The 25,921-nt window shown below is 52.2% G+C and overlaps 1 long non-coding RNA gene across 5 annotated transcripts; it reads left to right on the top strand.

The window, feature by feature from the left end:
• The first annotated feature begins 6,308 nt into the window (after window positions 1-6,308).
• LOC112988694 (uncharacterized) lies at window positions 6,309-25,512 on the top strand. Of its 5 annotated transcripts, XR_010390562.1 has the most exons (9): window positions 6,309-6,536; window positions 9,549-9,662; window positions 13,316-14,647; window positions 18,436-18,580; window positions 21,023-21,116; window positions 22,139-23,170; window positions 23,732-24,143; window positions 24,894-25,080; window positions 25,168-25,512. It is a non-coding gene; the product is annotated as an uncharacterized LOC112988694 (long non-coding RNA). The 5 variants fall into 5 exon arrangements; XR_010390560.1 differs by lacking the exons at window positions 23,732-24,143; window positions 24,894-25,080; window positions 25,168-25,512 and having other exon boundaries at window positions 13,316-14,234; window positions 14,327-14,647; window positions 22,139-23,725; XR_010390559.1 differs by lacking the exons at window positions 23,732-24,143; window positions 24,894-25,080; window positions 25,168-25,512 and adding an exon at window positions 6,840-6,923 and having other exon boundaries at window positions 22,139-23,725.
• The last annotated feature ends 409 nt before the right edge of the window (window positions 25,513-25,921 follow it).

Here is a 25,921-nt window from a genome sequence, read left to right as displayed (position 1 = left end):
AGCTGAAGGGCCGCTGGCAGAGCGGGCACTGGGCTCTGGTGGCTGACCACTGCCGAATACAGCCAAAGCAGAACCTGTGCATGCAGAAGGCGACGTAGGCGGCGTTGTCCACTGTGTCCAGGCAGATGGTGCACAGCAGGTCTTCAGAGGCATCTCCTGGTGTTGCCTGAGGCAGCCGGCTGGTGCTGGCGCCAGGGGAAGAGCCACCACTGCCGCCCGGAAGTTTTTCTTCTGACGAGGTCATGTTCTACAAAGGAGAGAGACCTGGAGCTCGTGACCTTTCCTGGAGACAAAAGAGAGGAGAAAGCAGGAAAGCTGTGGAGGTGGAGAGCCAAAGAGCTGCCCAGGCTTCTTGAAGGCTGCAAGGAAGCAGCAGAAGCGCCATTTGCGAGGCATTGTAAAGGCCCCCCTAAAAGACTGCCCTCCGGCTCTGGCTTTGCCCAGCAATGCTTCCCCTGGAGCAGGGGAGGTCCCGGGGGAAGGTCGTCCCCAGCCAGCCAGGGCAAGGCAGGCTGGGGCAAAGGCAGCAGGTGGGCTACGGGGTGAGGGGGCACTTCTTCTCCCCCATCCTCGCCCTGAAGCGTTGCATCGAGGCAGTCCCAAGCAGTGCTCGCACCCGCCCCTGCCGCCCACGCTGCCTGCCTGCCTTGCAGCAGCACCGCTCACCTGCACACGTCAGTCCGTGCACAACGGGGAACACCCCGCGCACCTTCAGGGCTCCCCAACGCTCTTGGCACCCTCTGGGCGCCCCCGGCCGCGGGACAGCAGCCGCGCGGGGTCCACAGCCCCCGAGTCAGCCAGGCAGAGCTGCTGCTGGCCGCAGAGCAAAGCCCCAAACGCAAAGCCGTGACCCTGCCGGGCCCTGGACGCCTCGCGTGCCACCCAGCGCGGAGCTTGGGGCTAAGTGCGGGGGTCCCCACTGTGCGGCTGCCTCCAAGCGGTGATGTCACGGGAGTCACAGGAACTCTCTGGTGACGTCACAGGGCTCTCGGGGCCACACCCCAAAGACGCCCAGGCTGCGGGAGCAGCCCTGGGCTTGCACAGTCCCTTGGAGAGCAGGCTTCAGCCCTTGGCGTTTGCTTGGGCTCTTTCCGCGTGGGGCTGTTGCTGCTTGGGGCTGTGCCCGGCTTTGCCATGGCTGCACCGGCAGTCGTGGGCTGGACGTCTGTGCAAAGCTCAGAGTTGCCGAGCTATTTCTCGTCCTCTCCTCTTTCGGCAGAGGTCAAGTCAAACGCTGCCAACCCTCCGGGTGGCCAAATCCAGGCAGAGCTGTGGTGGTGAAGTGGACCCCCTTTTCTTCCAGAGAGCCACCTTTCCCCCCAGCCAGGCACCATGAAAACTCATGTGCTGCATTGCGCAGTTGTGTGTTGGGGGGGTGTTTTGAAAAGAAGTGGAGCTTGGCCAGAGCCTGGGCATGTCAGGAGCTCCTTCTCCTTGGTGCAGGAGGATCATGTTAGGGAAGGTTTCACCAGACTGCGCATACACAAATGCATGGGGCTTGACGAGATGCTGAGCCACGAGTGCTGGGCGAGCTGGCCGGTATCACTGCGAGGCCACTGCCGATCATCTCCGAGAGGTCCTGGCGATGCGGGGAGGCTGCTGGGGAGTGGCAGAAAGCTGTCTTGAAGAAGGGAAGAAAGGGGGTGCAGGGAAATACATGTGAGGGCCTTGTGTGCACTCCTTGGCCTCCATGGCCTCGCAGCAGCCTCCCCTGGGGCCTCCCCCACACGCTGCCCGTGGGCCCCGAAGCCCATTTCAGCTCAGCCCGTGGCCTTCAGTGCCTGCCTGAGCTGTGCGGGAGGAGGGCTGGTCTCCAGCTCAGCCACCGGCATGCCCATGCCCGGCTGTGGGCCCCGTCGATCCCAGCCCGCACCTGCAGACTCACTTCCCGGCTTGACTTCGGTCCAGCCTCATCTCCGCAAACACACCTGATGCTCTGCACTCTCGGTCGATGCTGGCATGATGCCTGGCTCTGCCCTGCTCGCCTCGCTGGGGCGCTGCGGTGGGACGGGGCCTGGCTGGCGAGGCCCCTGCCCTGCCGGGAGGTGTTACTGCCCTCGGCTCCCAGCTCCCCATCCCCAGGCAACGGCCGGCCCTGGCTGCGCCCCAACGCTACGCACCAGTCAGGCTCCCCTCGATGACTGGGAAGGCCGTGGAGCAAATCATCATGGACACAGCTGCAAACACGTGAAGGCCCAGGCGGCGTTTGGGAGTGGTCAGCACGGCTTGAGGAGGGGGAAATGAGGCCTGAGCATCCTGACAGCCTTCTGTGAGGGGATGCCTGGCTTGGTGGGCGAGCGGAGAGCAGTGGGTGTTGTTTGCCCTGACTTCTGTAAGGCTTTTGGGGCCTGCCGCCCATCACATCCCCCCAGACAACGGGATGAAGCCTGGGTTTGGGAAACGGACGGGGAGGTGGACTGCAACCCAGCTGAACTGTGGCGCGCAGAGGCTTGTGAGCAGTGGCACCGAGGCCAGCTGGGGGCCAGCCGCTAGTGGAGGACCCCGGGGTGGGTCCTGGGGCCACCGCTGATGAACACCTGCATCAAAGACCTGGAGGATGGGACAGAGTGCAAGTCTGCGGCAAGCCTGGAGGAGGTCGGTCGCAAGCGGGCAGGAGGGCTCGAGGCCCCCGCTGGCTGTGCCGCCATTCGGCGGGCCCTCGACAGGCTGGAGAAATGGGCTGCCGGGAACCTCCGGAAGCTGAGCTCGGGGAAATGCCAAGTGCTGCCGCCGGGGAGGAATCAGCCCGTACAGCAGCAGAGGCTGTGGGCCACCGGGCTGGCAAGCAGCTTTGCAGGGAAGCAGCTGGGGCTGCTGGTGCCCCCCAAGGTGAAGGTGAGCCCACGCTGTGCCCTGGCAGCAGGGAAGGGCAGCAGCGTGCTGGGCAGCGTTGGCAGGAGCCTTGCCAGCAGGGGCAGGGAAGGGATCCTTGCCCTCCACTTGGCCCTGGGGAGCCCCGTCTGGAGGGCTGTGTCCCATGCTGGGCTCCCCAGGCCGGAGAGACGGGGCTGGAGTGGAGCGAGTGCAGCCAAGAGCCGTGAAGATGATGAAGGGCCTGCAGCACCTCCAGTGTGAGGAGAGGCAGAGAGAGCTGCGATTGCTTAGCGTGCCGGAGGCTCAGCGGGGATCTGCTGCCCGTGTGGAAAGAGCTGATGGGAGGGAGTAAAAAAGACGCAGCCAGATTCCTCTCCGTGGTGCAGAGTGACAGGGCAAGAGGCCAGGGGCACAAACTGCAATACAGGCAATTGCAAACATATGAAGGCCCAGAAGGCGTTTGGGAGTGGTCAGCATGGTTTGAGGATGGGGAAATGAGGTCTGAGCACCCTGGCAGCACTCTGCACTCTTGGTACATCCTGGCATGACCGCCTCTTGCCGCCTCCTTGCCGCACAGTGTGAACGGTATCTCCCTCCTTCATGGCCATCGGAGGAGCTGCTATCGGAGTGCCCCACGCGGTACTCCTGGAAGTCGTTGTCAGCTCGCACCGTGTGGAGGATGGAGTTGAAAGGCCGCTGGCAGAGCGGGCACTTGGCCAGATACAGCCAAAGCAGAACCTGTGCATGCAGAAGGCGACGTAGGTGGCATTGTTGAATTCAAGTCGAATTCTTGCAACCATCAGTGGGGCCAAATCCAGCCAGAGTTGTGTTTTTGAACTGGACAGCTTTTTCCACTCAAGAGAGCAGCGTCACTTTCCCTCTCTTTCCTCCACCCCCTAACCCAGCACCGTAAGAATGCCTCTTCTGCATTGAGGAGTTCAAGGAGGGGTTTTTTTCCAAAAATCAAAGTTTTCAAGAGTCTGGGGGTGTATTTGACATAAGAGGGAAAAAGCAAAGCCCTGCCTAGGCGTCATCAATAGTGCGCAGACTGGGAGGACTGGCCATATCTCAAGTGGTCTCCAGCGGCACTGCCTGGTGCAGCCTGCTCATGCCTGTGCCTGGCCCATCTCCTGGGAACAATGGGGCAGGGCGCAAAGAAGCAGGCAGGGTCCTGGGGGCTCCGACCTTCCCAGTGGGGCTTGGCCTCATCTCCAGGAGCTCACGGCTTCCTGGGCTGCTCCAGCAGTGTCTGCAGGATGGTGACCTCAGGCAGCACCTTTGTGGTTTGCTCCTGGCGTGCCGAGTCCCTGGGGGACAGCATGTCCCTTTGTCCCCCTCCAAGGCTGACACCAACCTCGGCCTCCTGGGTGTAGGAAGAGGACTGGGGAAGAGGCAGAGGGCTCTCCAGGTCCTGCCAAGGATTTCTTGTCCACGCTGCATTTTCTCCTTCCTTCCAAGCATGCTTGGCCCAAGGCCTTTGCGGTGCCCTGCCCCAAGCGCCCTGGCACCGTCCCGCCTGATGGCCTTCTGGGGTGAAATGACTCCAGGCGTGTAAAGGACAAGAAGGGGGTGAGGAGTAGTCAGCATGGATTCACCAAGGGAAAATCAAGCTTAAGCAAGCTGATGCCTCCTATGATGGAATGACTGGCTGGGTAGATGAAGGGAGAGCGGTGGTGTCTGTAGTTCATGCCAACTTCAGGAAAGCTTTTGACACTTCTCCTGTTCAACTGTCTGTTCCAGTCCTGTTCAACTCATTCATAAATGACCTGGATGAAGGGACAGAGTGTACCCTCAGCAAGTTTCCTGGTCAGACACAGGGAGGAGTGGCTCATGCAGCAGAGGCCTGTGCTGCCATTGAGAGGGACCTCGCCCGTGCGGAGAAATGGGCAGAGAGGAACCTGCTGAAGTTCACTCAAGGGAAGTGCAGAAGAGTCCTGCCCCTGGGGAGGACTAACCCCACATACCAGTAGATGGTGTGAGCCGACCTGCTGGAAAGCAGCTCTGCCGAGCAGGACCTGGGAGTCCTGGGGGGCAACAAGTGGACCATGAGCCAGCAATGGGCCCTTGTGGCAAAGGTGGCCAATGGCGTCCTGGGCTGCATGAGGAAGAGCAGAGCCTTGCCAGCAGGTCCAGGGAGGTGATGTGCTCTCCTCAGCTGCCCTGCTGAGGCCAGCCCTGGCGTACTGTGTCCAGTTTGGAGCTCCGCAGTACAAGACATGTATGGAGCTAGTGGAGCGAGTGCAGCGAAGGGCTCCGAAGAGGAGGAAGGGACTGGAGCATCTCTGCTGTGAGGAAAGGCTGGGAGAGCTGGGCCTGTGGAGCCTGGAGGAGCGAAGGCTGATGGGAGGAATCTTATCGATGCCGATAAATATCTGAGGGGAGGGTGTAAAGAGGATGGCACCAGGCCCCCTTCTGTGCTGCCCAGTGATCGGATGAGAGGCAATGGGCACCAACGAAAACAGAGGAAATTGCGTCTGAACAGAAGGAACAACTTTCCTCGTGTGAGGGTGCCAGAGCACTGCAAGAGGTTGCCCAGAGTCGTCGTGGCATCTCAATCCTTGCAGCTATTGCAAAGCTTCCTGGACAGGGTGCTGGGTAAGCTGCTCTAGATGTCCCTGCTTGAGCATGTGGTGTCAGCTAGGACTAGAGGCTGGACTAGAGGCTCTGCAGAGGTCCCTTCCAACCCCAACCATTCTGTGATTTGGTGATCCTGTGGTTTGTCAAAGCATCTTGGGGGGAAGCACAGGCCAAGGGATTTCCCTAAGGCTGGCCCACCCTGAAGTTGAGATGTAACTGGAGGTTGGCTAGGTGATCTAGAAAGGTCCCTTCCAACCTCAACCGTTCTGTAACTCTGCTGCCCTGGCAGCCCCGATGGTGATGGTCCCCGGACTCCCCGTGGGCTCTAGCTCTGGGCCGTGGGACCGGGGGGAGCAAGCCCCAGCTACCCCCAGCAAAGCTGATGACTGCGGCCCTGCTTTCTCCAAAGAGCTGCGGCTGGGGGCCACGGGGCAGGTGGGACCGGCTGGGCTGCCCGGGGCGGCCGCTCGCCGCGGCCACTCTGGCACAGGGCAGCGGCCGCCGAGCACCGCCGGCGGGGCGCAGGGCCCCGTGCAGCAATGGAGCAGGCGAGCGCCGCCGACTCCCGTGCCCGGGGCCGTGCGTCCCGCCCCTGCCGGGGGTCCCTGCGCCCGGGATAGCCGGCGCTGGGGCCCGGCCGAGGGGACGCGCCGCAGGGCCGCAGCACCGCTGCGGCTGGGGCTCGCTCGGGCTGCGCCGCGCCGCAGAGACCCGGGGGAGGGGCGCGGTGTCGGGGTCCTGCGGCAGCGGCGGCGCTGAACTAGGGCCGGTGCCGGCGGGGCCGCGGCAGCCCCCCAGCTGCGCGCGGGCCTCCACAGCGGCTGCCGCGTCTCGGGAGGGGGAAACGGCCGCGCCGCAGGGTGCAGCCCGGCAGCGCCCCGCGGCACGCTGGGAAGTGTAGGCTGCGGCGCGGGTCTGCGGGCGGCCATGTCGCGCCGCGCGCCGCGCCCGCAGGTGCCGTTCTCGGGCGCGGCAGTTGCGGGCGGCCATGTTACGCTCTGCGGGCGCCGGGCGGTGCCGCTGCGGGGGCCGGAGTCCCCTCACCCCGGGGCCGGGCCTGGCGTGTCGGTTCCGTACCGGACGTGTGCTGCTGACACGCGGGTCCCGTGGGTCGCCGGAGGCAGCGGTGTTCGCCTGCTTGCCCGGTATGAGCCAGGGGTGTTTCCCGCCTTTGGTGGGAGCGGGAGGAGAAGCAGTGAGGAGCGGCGGTGCTGCGACAGCATGGACTGAAATATGAAAATCCTTTGTAGGGCAGAATTTTCGCTTGCTAGAGTGCTTTTCAGGCCTTGTGTCTGGACAGACATTTCTCTCTGGTGTTATTTTACACCCTAATTTCTAACCTGTCTCCTAGTTTGTTTTAGGTTCACGTCCTTCTGTGGTGGTGGCAACACCTCCTGATCTCCCATGGTCTGCCAGTTCCGTTACTTGCTCTTTACTTCTTTTTCCAGCTTGTTAATGAAGCAGTGATGAAAGATGGGTCTAACAGCCATCTCTGCAGAGCTCCACCAGGTCCATCTTCCCCTCTTGACAAGGTGCTGTTTCTCATTTTGCTTGGTTTATGGATCCTCAGTTACTTTCTGAAGCACCCAACATCTCTCATGTCCAAGCCAATTAGAATGGTGGCTCAGAGTGAGCTTTCATGGGATGTTGGATCACTTTTCCTCCTAAAGCTGAAATATCCTTTTCTACTCCAGTTGGCTCTAGGCTGGGGTGGCCAGAGAACGTTGGCTGGGTAACGACTGGAGAATCAGCATTCTTATTTTTTCCTTCTTTGCTCTTGCACAGCCTGCAGTGAATAGCTGAAGCTTGGGAAACTTCTGTAGTGTCTAGCCTGATCCTGGTGGTCTCTGTATGTGGGGTTGGCTACGGCTCTGTCCCCTGAACAGGTGACAAGCCTTAAGGTAGGCCTGCTGCTCTCTTGCCATAACCAGCAGGTAAGGCTTGACAAGGGTAAGCAGTACTTCTCCTTGATGTCCCTGAACATGGGGAACAGGCTCTCCAAGTGCAGTGACAGATGAGGATACAGTGGACCCTCTATGACCTCCAGATGCAGGAAGCAGTGTGGAGGAATTGAGGGCCTTTGAGAAAACAAAGCTAAGAGAAAAGGTTGTAAGACAGTGCTATCCACCCATCCTATCCCAAGTAAGAGCTTCATTGCTTGATGGACCCAGTGCTTGACCACCGCATTCCTTGACAGGCACCTTCAGGATGTGGTTGCTACGAAAACAGGGAGAGAAAGGCAATAAATATCATAAGGCAAGTTGGAAAGGCTTCAGAAAGAAGCGTACTTTTACTTTCCTCCCCTCTCTTGACTGGGACAAGGCTTGGGCACTGTGAAGAAGTCTGCCTGGCCCTCCTCAGATCAGGATTCACCAGAGTGACTGCGCTGCAAAATGTCCTTTGCTCTTATGCTGGCCTAGATTTACCTCATGGCATCTGATGATTTTTCCCTTGTCGCTAGTTGGTTCCATTAATTTTTTGTGGACAGGTGCTTGTTTTGCCAAGTACTAATTGCAAAGGTTATTGTTTCTGGCCTTTCTAAAGCAAAGGAAAGGTTTTCTAAAGAAAACCTTCATCTCCATTACATTAAAAACAGACAAAGACAGAAAGTTTTTGGCCTGGATGTAAGCACATCCCATACAGTGTTTGCAACACAGATCATGTGCTGCTCTACTACTGCCTTCATGTTACTGAAGGAAGCTTCCAGTCTCTGCCAGGAGTGTGGGCTTGTTCCTCATCCTTGTCTCTGCTTACAAAAAGAGGGTATGAAACATGCCCTTAGAGCACTACACTTCCTTCGTTCTCTGTGACCTGCAATACAGCCAGTAATACAGGTGCTGAATCTTTACAGCTTGTTCAGTTATACCACAAGTCTGTCAGTACAGCCCAGGCACTCTTGAAGGCCTCAGCTGACAAGTCAGGAGAGGAAGGACTCAAGAGAGGAAGGAGTTGCTGCCTTTCTTTCCTTTTCCCTTATGAGATTCTAGTTCATCTTGTTTCCAAAGACAATACATGGAGTTCTGAAAGCTCTGGATAATATCTGTGGGCAGTACTTTCATGTGAAAGAGGCACAGTTAAAATGCAGGTTTTTGGAGAAGTGTATATCTCATAAAGGAGCTTTTGAGCTTACAGTATAAAGGAGAAATATATTTTATATTGCAACTTTAATCATTGAGGAGCTGTATCTCAAAGCATGAGGTAGATAGTGGTGGTTCTGGCAATGTGTAGGAAAATGTGGTAGCCGTGTGTGTAGCCGTATCTCACGTCAATCTTTTATTGACGAGATGAATTGGCCAGGATATCAAGACCATTTTCTCTACTCCTGAAGTGCTATATTGTCTTTAATTACAACTGACTGGTGACAGGAGGTGAGCATTTTAAGGCAGAACACGTTTTGCAGAACACACAGAGCTGCCTTTCTCTTACAGCTGGCATTCAGAGAGCACCATTAAGGGTCCTAGGACTCTTAGAACAGTTAGTCCTAGGATTATTAGAACAGTTATTCAGGAAATATGCCTAGCAATTCAAAACCACTGGAAAACTCCAATGGGGGGGGAGGGTTAGGAAAGTATTTTAAATATTTAGGAAAGTATTTTTGAGAACAAAAACATCCAAAGAAAATGTTTTTTAATTGGCATTTTCTCTAAAAATATGAGGTGAAGTTCCTGGCAGTAGACTACCATATTTAGCTGTCTCCTTGCAAATGACAATGGCCATCACTAAAGCAGATGACATTTTAGTGGTGACTGTTCTGTATCTTCTCCCCACTGCAGAAAACATAGAATTTATTCTCCTCACGGTAAGTATTGGCCTTGGCTTTGCTTCACTGAATTGACCTCTTGGGTCAATAAATCATCATGTTCGTCTCAAGGGAAGTCAGTATCTGCTTACTATTATATTGACTTTTACGAGGCAGATAACAGTTGTTTTCCCCTATAATAATATACTGCACAAATTTGATAACTAAGAAGGGTTTATTTGTAATAGTATTTTTTTGACTGTCAACACTTTTGCTCATTTTAAGGCAGAGGACTCTGGGATATGACATTGTTGTCATCCTTACTGCCCAGAGAGTACAAGGAACCTCCTGGCAGGAAAATTGCAATGTGCCCTGAAAGAGCAATACGTTCATGTAAGCCTCCTCTCTTTTTCTCCAGGGCTGTCAGAGCAAGGTTCATGGGTGCAGACTGTGTCCTCCACACCCTGTCCGATCCCATCTTCCACTCTTAAATACGTGGTGAGGAGAGACCTCCTGCAGAGTCTGGCCTAGGGTAAGGCGCTGCAGTTCATTCATGTCTGTGTTCATGGCCTGGATCAGCTGCACCCTTTGGTATAACTCTAGGAGAAAGAATGTGTTCATCTGTGCAGAACTAGCTCCACAGAGCTGCAGCCTGACTAGCTAATGGAGTTCTTTATTTTCCTGTAATCAGTCTCTGCGAACGTAAATGACAAAAATGTTTTGACTTGAACAAGTGGCATCATTTGCTTGCTGCTGCAGTGGGCTACACTGATTCAAGGTTGGGTTTTGTGATCAGGGAGATATAGCAGGACTGTGTACATATAGCTTGGCTTGTCTGGGACATGGTGGGTAGCACTCTGCTGTAAGAAGTGTTAGATATGTTGTGCCAGACAATGTGCTTGGGATCCTGGCTGCACATGCAAAACATCATTATGCACGATGCTGTCTTTCAGCTGCTCTCACTGGGGCAAGAAGTATACATTTTTGTGTGTTCTGCCGGCCGTTTAACACATCAAGAGCTTATTTCACTAGTGATGTGCATGGCAGAAAACATAATTCAACTTAGTGGTGGGGACAGAGAGGAATTGCACTATCTAACTTGACAAACATGACGAACACTTCAAGTCGAAGTGACATGAACAAGGATATTTTAGAAAGTTTCTCTCTTTTGTATCTACAGTGACAAGATCCTTAGCAGAGTAAGACAGACTCACAGGCTGTCTGCGCCCTGTTATCTCAGTGCAGGTGATATAAATCACCCTTAGACGTGTATCTATCTATCCTCTGTTATTTCACTTGTGAGGGGCTAGTAAGAGTGTTATCAGGGTGTTTGCAATCAAAACACGTGCAGCTCAAGTGATAAAAGGGAGAACAGACATTTGATCTCCAAGGATGTGAAGACAGTGCCTCCTTGAGCAGAAGGAGATGTGTCTCATTGAAAATGTCCAGCAGGCTGGGAAAGGACAAACTAGCCCAGGCAGTTGTTCAGATTATAAGCTTGAGAGATGGAGTAGGGGGAGAGGAACACGTACACACACTCGCAGCAAATGAAAAGGGTGTGCAGAGGCACAGGATTAGCTGTGACCACAAGCCCTATCGCAGATCTCCTTAGGGACAGAGAGGCTAAATCCCTGGAGGACAAAAGCCTGGCCCTGGGACATTTCTCTTCCTGGTACCGAAAGGAGTTCAGAGATGTCCTAGAGATCAAATTCTCATTACTCTACAACTTGTGCAAACCAGGTGCCAAATGGTATCAAATTCTGACCTTGTCCTCCGACACTCATTAGCCTTGCTTTGTTAAAGGTAGGTCTGTGCAACCCTCCATCCAAGTCTAGGTCCTACTCCTGGAGGTGGTTATGTTCTTGGACAGGCTGCAGTGGCTGTTTTTTCTTTTCTGTTGAAGAGGTCACAGCAGGGGACAGTGCCAGGGTGACCTGCCAGTGCTGACCATGCCAGGGTGAAGCCTCATGGGTGGGCTGTGCCCTGTGCTGATGGAAGGAGGGATTACAGCCCCTGTGTTGGGGGCTTAGCAGTGCCAGTGGACCAGGTGAAGTCCCTTTAGGGATGCTCAGGGATCAGTATTCCCCACTCATGGGCTGAAAGGGAAGTATTTTTTCCGAGCTCGGCCAGTGCCACCTTCTGTAGTCAGAACTGATGGCTTAGATTCTCAAGATGCTTCAGGCTTTAATTGTTATGCTCCCTTAATGGAGGTATTATAGCTACTGTGGATTATTTTTAGCACATCCTGTACTTTTTGTTGTTTTCCGTGGTTCAGTGGTTGCCTCTGTGGGTGAACTTGGAGCTCTATACAAAAGATAAACAGAAATCCTTAAAAGAAAAAGAAAGAAAGAGAGGCTAAATAGAACTGTCAAAATCAGATTCTTCTCTACAGCAGCACTGAAGGAAACCAATTGATTGCTGGTATCCATGTCCTTGGGCTGAGCAAGTGAGCCAGGAAGAGAATCTTCCTTGTATATGTCAACACTGGACATGGCAGCAGTGGTGCTAGGTATCCGTCATGGAACTGGAGTCAGATCAATGAACTTCAAATAAAAAACACACAAATGAAGTCCTGGCTCTGCAGGAGACTGTGGCAGAACTTCCATAGGCTTCCATGGATTTTGCCCCTGGAAAAGAAAAGACAGACATACGTTTCCTCTCAAAGATTGGCCCAAAACTGTAGCAAGCACTTAGCAATTTTAGTCTCCCAGCTGAAGTTAGTAGATGTCAGCAATCCTGAATTTCAGAAGATGCCAAGTACCTACTGCCTGAAAATACAGCTTCTTTACTCTTAGGAGATGTGTGCCGCCCAAAGGCACTAACAGCTTTTGAAATTATTGGCCTTGGAGAAGCCCATAGAAACTGGTTTCCCACACTGACACTTCACTCTGATTAATTTTTGGTAGCCCAGAAAAGAATGTGGTTCCATCCTCTAAATCTTCCATTGCAGTCTTCTCAGGCACTGTGACAGTCATTTGAATTCAAGGTATGCTGCATTGTGGCTGAAATATTTTTGTTTTCACTTTTTTACTGGGGAAGAAACAAACCATTTTTTTTCCCATGGAAAAGTTTAAACAAAAAGTGTTTTTCATTAGAAATTCCCATGGGGAATAGGAGACAAATCCTGTTTTCATGGGGAATAGAAGACAAATCCTGTTTTCAGACTAACTCTTGCTTAAAATACTAAGAGAAAGAGAATCTTCTATAAGCCCTTTTAGAGGAGGGATTGTGTACAGAATTGTCCATAAAAATGGAATACGTCTTGCATATCATAAGAAGCATGGGGTCGTTGTTGTATAGAGGTTTCAACTGCTCCACCTCTTTGATTAAATACTAATACACAGCATTTAAGCAAAACCTTCAGGCAAACTTTCCATGTTCTTAAGGCAACAGCTTTATCAGTAAAGGAGCCATGTGGGAAAAATATCACTATGAATCTAACAGTCTCTTAGCTCTTTCTATTGTCTTCTAAATCGTCAAAGTGAAACTATGAAATAATGTGCAATTATGCTGCCACTGAAGTTTGTGGAACCATTTACAGAAGCTTTTGAGAGATACCCTTCTAGGCACAGAGAGGCTGCACCCTCCAGTCATCTCCTCCCTACTGTGCTTCAAAATGGACTGGAAATGGCATTTGACTGTGTGTGAGGGAAAGACTGATGTTTGAGAGCGAGGTGTTAATGCTGCCCTCTTCAGGGATGACAGATAGTGCATGAGATGTTGTTCTAGGGGCTTCCAATGGAGCAGCACAGGAGTGGCAGAGAGGTTCCAAAAGAGCCTCCCTCCACTATTGATACTTCCTGTGCTTTCCTTCAGGAATGTCCCTATGTCTCCTAGGTTTCCTAGCGGTCTCAAACTCCATGACCTCAAGGTAGCCGATGCTATCCTAAGAACACTGTAACACAGTTCATGCCCTGAGGGCTTTTCTTTAGCTGGTGTCAGTTGTCTTCATCCAGGTCACACGGATGGAAACCAGAGGGTCCCATCTTGCCTGGCTGCTCCTTGCACAGAGACCAGATCTGGGAGAGGCTCAGAGGGAGGCAGCCTTGGTGGAGAGGTGTCTCTGTGCTCAGGGCCTCAGGAGAGAGGGATTAAATCACTCTGGAAAATGGCTTTTGGGCACCTACATGATTTTGGTAGTGAAAACCTTTCTCTCATCACATGCTATGTTTCTTTTTTCAACAGGTTTTATCAAGCACTCTGTGGCAACAGATCTCAAAGAGCATGAGAACCGAGGCCTGCAGCATTGCCCCTCTGGGGTGGAGAAACTGAAGGGCAGAAGGCAGTGTTTTACCTGTGATGACACAACAGCTCTCAGTAATATCTTTACTCCTTAGCCAGCTCCATGACTCTGTTGAAGGAGACAAACAAGAAAGTGGTGTCTGAAATCAGTCTAGGTGCCGAAAAGCATAGCGACTGGTATTCCACCTCCAGATGTGAGAACAGATCGTTTCTAATCTGCTGCCACCAGCATCTCCCAGCAGGAATGCCAGCATGTGCTCCAAGGGAGCTATAAAGGGGAGAGAAATTTCTTCTGAGAACAGAGTTCTCATTTGTCTAAGCTGCAAAGACCCAATAGAAAATCCAACACAGAATTAAGAGCCTGACTTTTATCAGAGGATGACCGAAAAATGGCTCTACCTGCTCAAGTCAGGGAGTCATCCAGCCAATATCCTCTCTTTGACACTAGAAAGCAGCACACAGTAGCAGATATTTAGGGACAAGGTAGAGGAAACATGGCAAAAATGTAGGGATTGCTTCTCCTGTGTCCTGTTACAGGTCTAGCATCAATGTCAGAGAGACTTGCTCAGCCAGAGGTGGTATGTTTGTGTTTAGTTGTCCTTGAGTAACTTTTCTTTCAAGCTTTTGTCCAGTTATTTTTTGAACCCAATGTAATATTTTGGAACCTTTTCTGAGAGGGGCAGTGGAGTCTCTACAATGTTGGATGCTTTTTGTGAGAGATTTGCTTCAGTCCTGTCAGGTTTATGGGAAAAACTACCCAATGTGTATTCCCAGGGTATTGGACTCCATAATCTCAGTATTCTTTCCTAACACTGAAATCTGTTAACTGCTGGCTTGAGTTGACTCCTGATCTACCTTGCAGGTAAAAAGCAAGGCCTGGAATAATTTGGTCCTAACCAGTACGTTCTGCCCCTTTTATTTATCTGCATTAATCCATGTTTTCTTCCACAACAGAGGATTATAGACCCCACTACAGGGAAGCTGTAGCAGACAATCATGCAGGTGTGCAAGTATGAGGCTCACTCCTCTGTAAAAGGAAGTCTCTAAATCTCCATGCATCCTAAGTACTGTCTTTGAGTTGGCCAACATGGGCGGCAGCTATGATGGGAGATCCAGGGATGGACTGAGGTTACACAGTGAGGCTGCAGCCTGCGTTCCAATGCTGCTGGAGTTCCAGGGTCCTTGCTGCCCAGATCCGCAGAAGACCACCACTCTTTTCATCTGGGAGCAACATGTTGGTTAATGAATTTCCTGAGAAGGGCAAAGGAGTCAGAGGTAGGTTTTCCAGCAGATAAGACTGATCACTTTTGAGAGAGATGCTCTGGAAACCTTTGATGGTATAAGGCAGTCTGCAACCCAGCTTCTCTTTTGCCTTATAATTAGCCAAACAGAGGAGAAATCTTCAGCATAGGAACTTTTCTTGTCAGTCCTATTTTAAAAGTAACATGATGGGAGGTGTGGCATGTGCCAGATCTGATAATTTTTTTTTTTTAAGGTGGGAGTGCATGCGAATTTTCATTTTTTATTTTAAAAGATAAACAGTTTTTCTCTGACTTCAGATGACATTTTTCATTAAGAAGTAAATTAAAACCCACCAAACAACATTTTATATTGAGGTATTGGCTAAGAGTGCTGATTATTAATTTTGATGGAAAATATTTCACACTGCAGGTTAGGTGATGTCAGAATTTTTCAGGGTTATGATGATTGATCCAGACTGAGAAAGGAGGCTAATTCCAAAATGTATGCTTCTGGAAAGGGATGGAGCTTGGGAGGGTATTTTGTTCTCCCAGTAGCTCTAGCAGCTCTTTCTATAGGCAAACTGGGAAGTGAAGCTTTACTATACTGTGATTGTATATAGCATGCAGTTAACTCTGATGTAGAGTATGTGGAAGACCCCAGGAGAATTAGACCTCTTAATTAGACTGAAATCTGGTCTTACATAGGAGTTAGCGATACAAACTGTGGCAAATCGAGTCTGCATATACCTATGGTTATTTGGTTATGTTCATCAACTCTTTTTGGCTGGCTTTCTTACAAGAGCTTGCTTTTACTGGAACTGTTAACTGAGAGTCCACTCTACAAGATCACAGAGTTTGCTTCTTGACTAATCTTATTCGATTAGCTGGCAGATAATGCAGTAGGTTATTTTTGCCTGCATTTGCTTTGCTAGTACCAGAAGAGTTTTAGTGTTACTTACTCTGGAATTTGTATTTTGAAAAGATCAGGATGCATGCAGATTGCTGTAGAAATGGGTCAGCATCGCACATCCTGATTTAGCTGAGTTAGGCTTGAGAAGACTGTTTGGCAAAAGAACTCCATGAAGAATGAAATAGCTAGGAATTTAACTGCAGAGGTAAATAAATGTGTCACTTGTAAAACAGGAGCGGGGACTGGGAAGATATGCCTCTGCTGTTTGTGCATTCGCCAAGTGTCAAGGGTGCAGATCTCTTTTCTCTGCTTTGGGCTTGCGTCTGCCTGCCAGTGCTGTAAGAGCAGTGCTCTGTGGCTAGAGAAACCCTTGGTGTGGAGAGCTTACAGGTACAAGCCTTCTGCCAGCTATCAGTTAATTAGTGATGAGAAACAGATTCAGAGGTGTCTCTAAAATGCTGAACGTGGGCTCGTGTCTCCCACAGAAACCTGGGACATTGCAGGCAGAGTGTGTCTCACCAGAGGTTAGGGGAGTAGGCTAACCTGGTTGCCTAGCCTCCTGCTAGTCATTTATTGATGGAGTGGTCCTCAGAATGTGCTTACTGCTGGGAAAAAGGGAATTGTTAAAGACCGTTGAATGAGAACAGGAGAAACTGCAGAGTTTAGAAAGCTTTTACAAAACTGGACTCAAAATCTGTCTCCAAGATGCTGCTTTGGAGTTTTCTCAGCATTTTCTTGGAGTGAACTTCCCTGTGTCTGTCGCTTACCTTCATTGTATTTGCGCTAGGATTTTTTCCCCTCATTTTTGGGTTCAGCCCTTGGACGTGAGCATTCTGATCCAAAGTCCAGGAAGTTAGAGAGCAAATGTGGCACTCTGACATGGCCCTGAGGGCGCCTCCAGATAGCTGAGTGAGTGCTGTGTGAGGAATTACCATGAACCACTCTGTGCATCTGCTCATACCTCCACGGCAAATAGAAGGTCATTCAGCTTTGTTGGGTTGCACACAGTCATGGCTGAACTGTGCCTGTAGGCCTGTAATCCAAGAAAGCACACATGCATTCAGAATACTGCCAGTTTGTGGGGGCCAGCTCAGAATGACTCCAGCATGTGTTGAGTTGTTGTTCTTCCAGGAGCAGCAACAGTTGGAGAAGTGTGGCAAGTAGTGCCTGGGGTGCCTGTGACAGCCTGCCTGGCTCTGCTCTTCTAGTGCAGCTGCATTCTCCCCTGCTGTGGCAACAAGAAGGAAACTTGTTCTTAAGGGGCAGGAGGGAAGAATAAATTAATTAAAAAGATGAAAAGTAGCTGGACTTTTTTTTCTTTTCCCCAAAGTGCCCATTTTCTTAGCTATGCCTCTAAATTATCATCTCATCAGATGTATTTTGTTTCCTTGATGTTGTTATTCTGTTTATCCCCCATCACTCAGCAAACATCTCTCTTCTCTTTCTAGCCAACTTGCACAATACATTACAATTATATAATTGTGCCATTGTAATCATATAATTAAGTTGTACATTAAACACACATTAGAGCTCCCAAAGGAAGGAGCTTCAGACATGGGCACTGAATAGGAGGAAGTGAGCCAGTCAATGTAGGCACTAATTGCATCTTGCTTTTAATGACTCAGGGACTCCAGGTTTTTGGTGGCAAAATGGGCGTAGGTTGAGGCTGAGTTTTAAATAAGCAAGCAGGTTTATTGAGCAGAACACACACAGAAATAAGGGAGTAATTGTGAAGCCTGTTGGCTTCAAGTCTATTGAAATCTGCTTGAACTGAAGGACTGAATCACCTCTCTCAGGAGAAAGATGGCACCCGTTCATTACCATCATGAGACTCACCTGGTCTAGCAGAAGAAGGGCATGGTTTCTTTTGGATGTGATAATTTTAGCAGTGGTAGGAGAGTGAATTAGTCTGTGTGCAAGTCATCTGCATGTTTTTTGTGTTTGTTGATTTGGATAAAATAACACCAAGCAGGTCCACAGCTATAGTTTGGCCTCATCCTGACTCTAATTTGCTAACTGCACAGAGAGGCATGGCAAGGAGTGGTTGGGTATCTCTGTTCAGTATAGGCCCATGAAACAAGAGCTGTGGTGCTACTGCTCATAATTCAGTCCCTGTACGCTGAGATCCTCCAAAAGATGGTCCCAGTCTAGTCATGGAGGTACCAGAAATCTGCTTTCATGGCATGATTTTGGGTTATTCTTTCAAAGCATCCTGTGAGAGTATTGGACAAAACACTTCTGAATCCTGTATCTTAAAGTAATGTCTACCATAGCTGGCAAGTGGGCTTGCAGAGAAGGCTGAGGTAACATGAATGAGGTAGGCTGTTCTTCAGCCCTGGAGAACAAGGGGCAATCTTGACCTCAATCTCCACACATATGGCTTGTGTGGTAGTCAGCCAGTGGCATGAGAGCTGATGGTGGAGCCAGGCTTCACTGAAGATGCCTGTTGAACAGTGAGAGCGAAGGTTTCTGATTTCTGAAAGCAACATTCATTTACCCAGGCAGATGTTCTAGGGAAACTGGAGATGGAATTCAGACAGAAATGTCTTTCTTCTATTGCATCCTCATCTAGAAGAATTGCAGGAGATAGCTGGGTGAACTACGATGGATGCACCTCATGGTGTTAGAGTTTCGGTATGACTCTAAAAACAACATTTCCAATCAGCTACTTGCTTCCTTCATCGAACTGCTGCTGCAAGGCTGTGAAAAAACATGTGGATATGAAACAGCTGCCTTAAGGGATTGAGATTTGAGGGGGATGAATGAGAGGAGTGGAAATAGCAGAGGAAGATAGTGATGAGGAAGCTGTGTTATAAGAGGCAGTACAAGTGGAGAGGGGAAACTTTTCCATCCTATGATGAAAGCAGCCTACATAAAACCTATTGTTAAGAGATTTGCTTTCTCTCATTCAGGTTGTGAATCTGCATCGTTTCCCAAGAACTGTTCTGTGCATGTAGTATTGAAGGTCATGAGTGCCTGGGCGGTGATCCCCAAGTTGAGTGCTGAACTGACGCTACAGCTGTCTGTGAAATGAAAGCTAAGGCTGACTTCTGAGAGGTAAGAAGCAGGGTTTCAGCAAGAGGATTAGGGCAGATGAATTAATGCCCCAGAGCCTGCAGTTTGCCTTTCAGTGCATGCAGGATCCCTCTGTTTGCCCCCAGTCCCTTCAGGACCCACCTATTTGCCTTTGGGTGTACCCCAGGGCACACTGCTTTGATCCCCTCACAAGCCGTTTGTTTGCCCTCTTGTTCCCTCAGAACCCTATGTTTATACTCTTGTCCCCTCAGAAACCTCCGTTTCACTCTTGTTTCTACGGGATTACTCTGTTTGCCTTTTGGTGTTACCCTCTGGTAACATCAAGACTTCTATGTTTGTCCTCTGTTTTCCCTCTGGTCCCTTCAAAATCAGGGCTCCTAGGTTGAATCTTGATGGAGAATTTTTCTTTGGAAATCTCAGGTTCAGGGTAGTCTGTGTCACCAGAGAACAGATTGAGGAATGGAATGGGTGTCATTTTCCAGGGGTTGCAGGACTAAGATAGAAACAAACAGAGCAGATACCAAATTCCCATATCTGCAGAGATCTGAGACATCCCCTGCAGAGAGGGCCAGCCCCACTCCCCATGTGGGGAACGGCACCCCATGGTGAGAAGAGAGCAGGTAGAAGAAATGGATCAGCTGGAAGTTGCTGGTCAGGAATGTGCCAGATGCCCCTAAAATATACCCCTTCTCCCCTCCACGCAGGGGAGCCATGCAGGGCAGGGAATTGGAGCTTACTTCCCAGACTCCTTCCTCCTTGCCAGTGCTGGCTGATGCAGCGATGCCCTCACTCACCTTTGCAGATAATCCTGCACCTTCTCCTTGCTCTGCTTCTTCATTTGCTGCCTTGTGAGCCCCAGGTACACACCTCCTGTCACCCTTCCTACTGTACACCAAGCCCCCAGCTGCAAAATTCCCATCTGCCCTTGCCAGCCTGGCCGTGCATCCTCCTCTCCGTGGTCCTGGGAGCACAGTATCCAGGGTTGGTGTGAGGGGCTGATACAAGGCTCCCAGCAGCCCAACATGCATGGGCAGTGATGGAAGAGGGAGAGACAAAGGCCCTGGGTGCCCCTGGCTGGGCCGCTGGGGCTCCAGCAGCCACAGGGCTGGTCCTTGCTGCCAGTGCAGCAGCCAGGTCTGGTACAAAGTCGCCCAGGGACAGAGAGGGACTGCAGGGGTTGTGGCTCACCAGTGAACCTCATGGCTGCCTGCTGCAAGGATTCCTGAGGGTTCTCCAAGTATGGCAGGCTCTGGTGCAGGTATTGCTCTGCTCTGTTCCTGTCCCCAACCAGCTGGAGAGAGCACAAGGGCATGAGGTTGGTACTGAGCCTCCTTGGTGGGCCAGGCCACATTCTGGTTCTGTTCACTCATGGAGGAGGAGCAAGAGCAGGCTCTTCTGTGTGTGCTGTGTGCTGCTTCATCTGCCATTTGTTTCCTTCTCACCACAGCCTTCATTAGGTCTTTGAAGGGGGGTCTGGAGAGCCCTCACATCAGGCTGTCTTTCTGGTAGGAGGGAGGTGAGGAGAGGAGGCCTCAGCAAGAACTCCAGGAACCAGGGTTGATGAGAACCAGTTCCATTCGCGAGGCCTCATCCTCTTCCGACATGACTATCCCGTGTTCCAGCAGGAGGTTGCAGCTGGGGACAAGCCTCTGCTGAAGCAGCCTGGAGACTGAGGGTTGTCTGGCAGCAGGAAGACCAGCTTCCCTGGGTTCAGAGCTGTGGGGGTGACATGGGCTGCCAAATTTCCCCTCCTGCTGCATTACCTGGAAGGTAAAGTGCTGGAGGGGAGGGAGAATCTTAGGGAAGAGGGAAGGGAAGGCAGGAAAATGCAGCTTCCAAGCATGAAGCTAAGATCTGGGAGCAGGAGCCAGGTGAGCTCTCACTGGCTCTGCCCCTTACGTGACTGACTTGGAGAAGCCTTTCTGGGTCAGGGAAGGGCCATGCAGAGAGTGGAGCAGCCTGACTGGGAAGGCAAGCAGACTAGGCTAATTTGCGCAGCTGATGAGCAGTCTGTTAGTCTCCAAGAAGGACCATGATGGGCTTTTTCTGATATTTTTCCACAGCCCTGTGCTGTGGCAAACACCCCCCCTCCAGCCCTCATCCTTAACCGCTGAAAATCAGGGGTAAAACCCCCAGCGCTATGCGTGATGGAGGCTCTGCCCTTCTGCCCTTCTCTGTCACCAGCCTGCAGGATGAGTAACAGTTCCCAGCCCCCAAGGGCAGAGAGAGCTCAAGTAATGGCCTTGGGAGTTACTGGGAGATCCCTAGGAGAAATGAGCTGCCGTGAGGGTGGGACAGCTCCTGACAGGTCCTGGGACCTCCATCGGAAGCCCATGGGAATCTGAGGGCACAGCGTGGAAGTTGGCCTGATGTCTCAGGGCTTACGCGATGAGGCAGGATTACCAGCAGATGAAAATGGGGAGGACACACACTGCTCACACTATGGTCATGCTGTTTTGCCAGAATTGTGCTGTGTGCCTCCAGGAAGCAGCTGTTTGCTGGTGTGGAGAAAGACATAACAGGGAATATCCTGCTGCTCTGCAGATCCAGATGCCAGGTAAGAGCTTGGGGTGTGTAGGGACTGAGTTCTATGGGTGCCACCAGCTTCAGCCTTTTCAAGCTGGGACTTACAAGACGAGTGGACTCTTTCTAAAGATCCCCTGAGGAATGGTTTGTCCTGAATATCCAGTTCCAAGTTCATTCCCATATCCAGTGTGTATCCCTGGGGCCACTGCTGTTGCTGCCAGGGGTATTTTGTGGAGAGTTTCTGAAACCTAATACTCCAGGGGAAAACTGCCCTCTCCCTGCATTGATGGAGGAGGATGGAGTGGCACTGATGAATCTCTGCGCTCTCACAGTTTGACCTGGGGCCATGGCCCAGGGTGCGCAGGGTGTTCCCTACTGTGCAGGGACAGACGTGTGGGTGAGCTGTGTAAGGGACGGTGAATCTTATGTCACTTGTGTCCCCTGGGAGGGTCTCCTGGCGGTTGTGGCAGCACTAGTGCTGCTTTGCACGAACTAGCCTCCAGCTGCAAGTGCAGCAGGGGCACTTCTGGGGCAAGCAAGATCGCTTGCATCAGTGCGGAAAGGCTTGCTGCAGCCAAGATTTTGGGCCCTCCTTGGTGGCGCTTCCAGTAGGGATCTCCTGCAGATGTGCGGTGACAGGCTCCTCGCTTAGTCTCCCAGCTTTGGGGAGATGTGAGGCCCCCCTTCCCCATGCAGACCAGAGGACAGGCCTGCCCTTGCCAAGTGCCTCGCAGGAGCTGCCATCCCTGGAGAGAGCCTGGTTCTTCGGCACGCTGTAGCCCATCTAGTGCTGTTGTCCCATCCTTTCTTGCCTCACTGGGTGGGGACGACGTTTCCCCTGGGACCTCCCCTGCTCTAGCAGAAGCTCAGGGCTGCAGGGGCATTGTGTCAGGGGGCCCTTTACACTGCCTCGCAAATGGGGCTTCTGCTGCTTCCTTGCAGCCTTCAAGAAGCCTGGGCAGCTCTTTGGCTCTCCACCTCCACAGCTTTCCTGCTTTCTCCTCCCTTTGTCTCCAGGAAAGGTCACGAGCTCCAGGTCTCTTTGCTTTGTAGGACATGACCTCGTCAGAAGAAAAACTTTCCAGGCAACGGTGGCTCTTCCCCTGGCGCCAGCACCAGCCGGCTGCCTCAGGCAACACCAGGAGATGCCTCTGAAGACCTGCTGTGCACCATCTGCCTGGACACAGTGGACAACGCCGCCTACGTCGCCTTCTGCATGCACAGGTTCTGCTTTGGCTGTATCCGGCAGTGGTCAGCCACCAGAGCCCAGTGCCCGCTCTGCCAGCGGCCCTTCAGCTCCATCCTCCGTGTGATGTGAGCTGACAACTTCCAGGAGGACTGCACCAGGCCCTCTGAGAGCAGCTCATCCAATGGCCATCGAGGAGGGAGACTCTCCTTTCCTGCAGCGTTTGTCAGCGCCGCAGCACAGCAGCACCTCCAGCAGTGACATGGCCACGCCGGGTCCCCCAAGAGGGCCTGAAGCAGGTCCCTGAGGCTCAACAGTGATGGCCACAGCCGGCTTCAGCACGTAGCGAGGCGCTATGACTCCCCAGGGAGGAGCAGGCAGCAATGGAGTGGGGCTCAGGCCACTGCTCCTGCCGGCCCTTGGGAAAGATCCCGAGCCGGGGGCCGATTGAAGCGTAGGTCGCACAGCACTGATGGCAGCAGGAGACGGGAAGCAGCTTCTGCAGGCTGGCACCAGCATGCCTCCCCGTCGTGGGGCCACCAGGCCCCTGGGCAGGAGGATGCTCCCGGGCCCTCCTACGCCAGCTCTGCTTGGGCTCCTGCGCCAGCAGCTTCTCGCGGGGAAACCTCAGCGAGCTCTGCCCAGGAGCTGGCCAGCTCTGCCCCTGCAGCGCACAGCCTGCCCCTGGCGCGCGGCCAAACACAGCAGGAGCAGCGAAGGGGCCGCAGCAGCAGAAGGCAGCGCGGAAGACACGCGGAGCCTTCGCCTGCCCGGGAGAGCCATCGCAGCAGGTCCCCCAGGCGAGGCGATGAGCTCTGCCAGGGAGTCATAGGGACAGCAGCCCAGGAGTCCTCAGCTTGGCGGAGGAGGTAGAGCAGGAACAAGGCTCACAATGACAGGTGAGCTCCTAGGTCTGCATGGAAAGAGCAGCCCCTCTTGGGGAAGACCGAGCACCGTCAATGGGGACGACTCAAGGAGGGCTGGGATTTCTGCAGGGAAAGGCACGGAGCAAGGGGCCGATTACGGCAGAGGGGAGCCATCCCAGGCGCAGGGGCTGGTGTAGGACACCATGCGAAAGGAGCAACCACAAAGCCATGCACTCCAGGGCAGTGCAGTGACCCCGGGGAAAGAAAAGAACCTCGAGATGGTGGTGCTGCCGCGGAGGGGCACTTCAGTGGTGGTGCTGGGAGGTTCATGATGCCCATATATATCTTAATATATCTGTCCATATATTCACAGCTTAACTTAACTGATCTGAATCACACTCTTTCCTCCTTGCTTCACTGGCCTATGGTCTGTGCTGGACAATACAGTAGCACCCTAGCAGTATGTAGTGTGTATACTTATTTAAATTCTGTACAACTCCTTATTCTCTGAATGACATGTTTAATACAAAGCAACTGTATTGGAGAAATGCCGCTGAGGTCATGAAGTAAAAATGTTTTCTTCTTTTCCTCCAGGCTTAATTTTGTTGCCAGTTTGATGGCCTTTGCTTACTGGATCAAATGCTATTTATTTAATGAGATTATTGCTGTGCTGCCAACATACTTGTTTTTGCATCAGAAATCCTGATAGGCCACCAACTTCAGCTATGCTTACAGTTGTAGCTGTGCTTGAAACTTTTGGGTGAATGACTCTGGGAAACTGCTGGTGAATCAAACTTACTCTGAGAGAAGATGAAGCCAGACTCTTCTCAGTGATATCCAGTGACAGGACAAGAGGCAATGGGCACTACTTTCAGTTCTCCTAGGTTGTAGATGGGCTGCTAGAAGGTGCAGTGGGAACCATCCCAGAGCACCTGGGCTCCACGCTGGCCTGAGCACAAATGAAGTAAAAGCCACGGTCTCCAGAGAGCTGGCTAGCTGAAAGTGGGTAAGTGTTCACATTATTGTGTAATGGCACATAATGCATTTCTGGCTCATGTTCTTTTGGCAGTGTGGAGTTGGTTACAGCCGAACTGTAAAACTTTGCACATGGATTTCATTTACTGCCTTATTAATGGCATCTGTTCTCCCAGCCAAATGTCTCAGCTGTTTGCTCTTGTTCAAGGAGACTGGAAGAACTCATTGCATAGGTGGCCTATGCCAGCTTACATGCTTTGGCCAGAAAGGGAGTTAAAGGACATGATCAAACCACTGTGTTTTCATTTGGACCATACTTGTTTGTTTAATGCATTGCCCCCCCATCACAATGTGGTGGAGGGTGGGGGGGACACATATTCAGTGCCCGGCTCTGAAAGATGTGCCTGATAACTAGCAACACCTCTCTTCCCACCTATCTCCTGGCACTGACCCATGATCTTTTACCATCCTCCCAGCCTATTAAGAATGTGCAATCTTCTCCAGCAAAAGTCATTTGGGGTGATTGGGGCTTGGTGCTGCAGGAGCCCCAGCTCACTCAGAGCCAGGGCTGCCTGACGTATCTGCTGCTTTCTCTGAGTGAGGGCTGGCAAAAGCAGAGGCATGCCCAGCTGCGGCAGTATCCAGTGCCTTGGCTTCCTTCCTGGCCTGGCTTTGCTGCTTGCAGTTACTAAAGAAGCTGAATGCTGGTTTTGTTAAGCAAATTTTGTGGCAAATACAAATTAAGTGGCTGTAAATCCGGTTGAGAAGTCACTCCATTTAGGGCATGGAGCATAACAGGAGGAGGAGAGCATCTGAAATGGGGAGGCAGGAATCATCGGCCATGAAGTCTTCAGTGCCTGTAGTGAACAGTGAGATTCATTCCCTGGAGCTTGCCAAACTTGCAGCAGACCCAAGTCGCTACCGGAGTCACCGAGCTGCTGGTGCTTTCAAGCAGCACCCATGTGCAGGTGGGCCCTGCTGTTCCCCGAGCAGCCCCTGCTTGTTGAAATGTGCCAGGAGTACTTCACATGGGGTTTTCTCCCCCCCTGCATTAGAGTGACAGCAATGGGAGACTGTGCGCTGCGAAGCTGGGAGTGGAAATCACCGCTGCAGGCAGAGAGGAGCGTGACTCAGCCAATCTAGCACGCTCAGGCTTGCCTCCGCGCTACAGCTTTTCAGCAAGGCCCAGGGACTGCTTCTGCAGTCTGATTAGCTGGGAAGCTGCCAGTCGCTGTGCCATCCCCTCCTCTCTGCAGTCAGCTCGCAGGCAGCTCAGCCCTCTTCACTCATCACCTGCATCTCAAGTGATAAAATGACCTGCTGGAGGGGGGTGCACAGCTGAGTTCCCTGTGACGGGCACAGAGCAGAGGAGCAGGCGATGCAGGAGGAGGACACTGCAGGGAAGGTACGGGTTGTCGCGTCCGTGGCTGGGCTGGGGGACGGGCAGCAAGGGCGGATGTGGTTCATAGCCAGTTTTCAGCACCTGCAGCCAGGGCTTTGCACTTCTGTCTCCATGGGTGCTGTGACCTCCCTGCTGGAGCTGAGAGGTGACCTGATGCCTGGAGCTAGGGTGAGGGGCTCTGCGCTGCCTGCAGTGGTGCAGGCTGCCAGGTGCTTCAGGGTGCAGCCCTCTTCCCGGGGTACTTGCCAAGCAGAGTGGGGCACAGCACATGCAATGGGAGAGGCTTTGCCTGTGGCCATGGATCACCTTATGAACAGGTATCCTGGGCATTTTTTCGGCATAGCTGTGTCTAACCCCAGGGTGCCCATGGAGGACCCAGGGGGGAGCCCTTGCTGCACGTGCTTATG

Source organism: Dromaius novaehollandiae, chromosome 9, assembly GCF_036370855.1.
Source record: "Dromaius novaehollandiae isolate bDroNov1 chromosome 9, bDroNov1.hap1, whole genome shotgun sequence".
Classification (NCBI taxonomy): domain Eukaryota; kingdom Metazoa; phylum Chordata; class Aves; order Casuariiformes; family Dromaiidae; genus Dromaius; species Dromaius novaehollandiae.
This window is presented reverse-complemented; position numbering and strand designations above follow the sequence as displayed.